The following is a 2,500-nucleotide window of genomic DNA, read 5'->3' as shown; positions in this document are numbered from 1 at the left end:
CGCGCACTCCAAAAGCGCGCGGATTCGGCGATGGGCACATCCCGCTTCACTCGCCGTTACTGAGGGAATCCTCGTTAGTTTCTTTTCCTCCGCTTAGTAATATGCTTAAATTCAGCGGGTAGCCTCGTCCGACCTCAGGCCGAAAGTAAGGACCGGGACTATTCTTCCCGTTCCGCGCTCGCCGTCGGCGCCGCGCGCCGCCGCGCACCTCGATTCCCGCCCTTGAGCCGCCAGCCGTTGGCCTCTTCGAGGTCGACTCGCCGCCGCCGCGCGGGATTCTGGTCGCGATCGTCGCACATCGTGCCGTGCTGTCTTGAGCGGGACGGGCGCTCGCGCGTCCGACGCCGCAGCAGCCGCGCGGAGAAATCCCCGCGCGGAACGTTTGCAACGCGACCCTGAGGCGGGCGCGGCCCCGGGATTGACCCGAGGCCGCAATTTGCGTTCAGAACGTCGATGCTCAATGTGTCCTGCAATTCACACTAATTCACGCAGCTAGCTGCGTCCTTCATCGACTCACGAGCCGAGTGATCCACCGCCAAGAGCCATCCACGATTGTTTCGCTCGCACAGTGCCTCGCACTAAAGGGTGACAAAATATACCGCGCCGAGCGGTCGGCCAGGCCGACGCTTGAAGCCGGAGCGCGCGGCACCGCGGCACTCGACGCGCAAACATTACCGGGTGACCGAATCGCCGGCCGGCGCGCCGCTCCTCGCGGGTCGGGCGCCGGGTAGCAAAAACTTTTTCTCTCGCTTGTCCGAGTTTCGCGTTCGCCGAAGCGTTTGCGAGACCGTTAATGATCCTTCCGCAGGTTCACCTACGGAAACCTTGTTACGACTTTTACTTCCTCTAAATGATCAAGTTAGATCGTCTTCTCGGACGCCGGCTCGACCGTTGCCGGCCGCGCCAGGTCCAATCGGAGGACCTCACTAAACCATTCAATCGGTAGTAGCGACGGGCGGTGTGTACAAAGGGCAGGGACGTAATCAACGCGAGCTAATGACTCGCGCTTACTGGGAATTCCTCGTTCAAGGGAAATAATTGCAATTCCCTATCCCTAGCACGACCGGGGTTCAGCGGGTTACCCAGACCTGTCGGCCAAGGCGAGCACATGCTGATCCGGTCAGTGTAGCGCGCGTGCGGCCCCGAACATCTAAGGGCATCACAGACCTGTTATTGCTCAATCTCGTGTGGCTAAACGCCACTAGTCCCTCTAAGAAGTTAGACGCCGACCGATTGGGTCGCGTAACTAGTTAGCAAGCCAGAGTCTCGTTCGTTATCGGAATTAACCAGACAAATCGCTCCACCAACTAAGAACGGCCATGCACCACCACCCACAGAATCAAGAAAGAGCTCTCAATCTGTCAATCCTCACTGTGTCCGGGCCGGGTGAGATTTCCCGTGTTGAGTCAAATTAAGCCGCAGGCTCCACTCCTGGTGGTGCCCTTCCGTCAATTCCTTTAAGTTTCAGCTTTGCAACCATACTTCCCCCGGAACCCAAAGACTTTGGTTTCCCGCAAGCTGCCGGAGAGGTCGTAAAACTAACGCCCCCCGATCGCTAGTTGGCATCGTTTATAGTCAGAACTAGGACGGTATCTGATCGTCTTCGAACCTCTGACTTTCGCTCTTGATTAAAGAAAACATTCTTGGCAAATGCTTTCGCAGTCGTTCGTCTTGCGCCGATCCAAGAATTTCACCTCTAACGGCACAGTACGAATGCCCCCGTCTGTCCCTCTTAATCATTACCTCGCGCTCCGAAAACCAACAAAATAGAACCGAGGTCCTATTCCATTATTCCATGCACCATTATTCAGGCGAATCGCCTGCTTTGAACACTCTAATTTTTTCAAAGTAAACGTTCCGGCCGCCGCCGACACTCAGTCAAGGGCACCGGCGGAGAACCGGAGGTGAGGCCAGGACGGCCAGTACACGCCTTGCGACGGACCGGCCGCCTGCGCCCAAAATCCAACTACGAGCTTTTTAACCGCAACAACTTAAATATACACTTTTGGAGCTGGAATTACCGCGGCTGCTGGCACCAGACTTGCCCTCCAATGGATACTCGTTAAAGGTTTTAAAGTGTACTCATTCCAATTACAGGGCCTCGTTTAGAGTCCTGTATTGTTATTTTTCGTCACTACCTCCCCGCGTCGGGAATGGGTAATTTGCGCGCCTGCTGCCTTCCTTGGATGTGGTAGCCGTTTCTCAGGCTCCCTCTCCGGAATCGAACCCTGATTCTCCGTTACCCGTAAGAACCTCGGTAGGCCAGTACCGTACCGACGAAAGTTGATAGGGCAGACACTTGAATGATCCGTCGCCGGTGCGAGACCGTGCGATCCGCAAAGTTATCCAGAGTCACCAAAGGTTGCGGGCCGAAGCCCGGTCGGTTTTTGGTCTGATAAAAGCACGCCTCCCGCGAGGTCGGCGCTTCACGCATGTATTAGCTCTAGCATTTCCACAGTTAACCACGTAAAACGTACGATCAAATGAACCATAACTGATT

The 2,500-nt window shown here is 55.8% G+C and overlaps 2 non-coding genes and 1 pseudogene across 2 annotated transcripts in view; all 3 read right to left on the bottom strand.

The window, feature by feature from the left end:
- The window catches only part of LOC146143558 (large subunit ribosomal RNA), a 3,679-nt pseudogene extending 3,537 nt beyond the window's left edge, over positions 1-142 (bottom strand).
- Positions 143-390: 248 nt separating this feature from the next.
- LOC146143557 (5.8S ribosomal RNA) lies at positions 391-544 on the bottom strand. The gene has a single exon (XR_014501173.1). It is a non-coding gene; the product is annotated as a 5.8S ribosomal RNA (ribosomal RNA).
- A 247-nt stretch (positions 545-791) lies between these two features.
- The window catches only part of LOC146143556 (small subunit ribosomal RNA), a 1,811-nt gene continuing 102 nt past the window's right edge, over positions 792-2,500 (bottom strand). The window contains exon 1 of the ribosomal RNA XR_014500370.1: positions 792-2,500. This exon is cut by the window's right edge and continues 102 nt beyond it. This is a non-coding gene — a ribosomal RNA (small subunit ribosomal RNA).

This window comes from Ascidiella aspersa, chromosome 5, assembly GCF_963924565.1.
Source record: "Ascidiella aspersa chromosome 5, kaAscAspe10.2, whole genome shotgun sequence".
NCBI classification, from domain to species: Eukaryota; Metazoa; Chordata; class Ascidiacea; order Phlebobranchia; family Ascidiidae; genus Ascidiella; species Ascidiella aspersa.
Note: the sequence above shows the minus strand (reverse complement) of the source record. Positions and strands in the feature narration are given on the sequence as shown.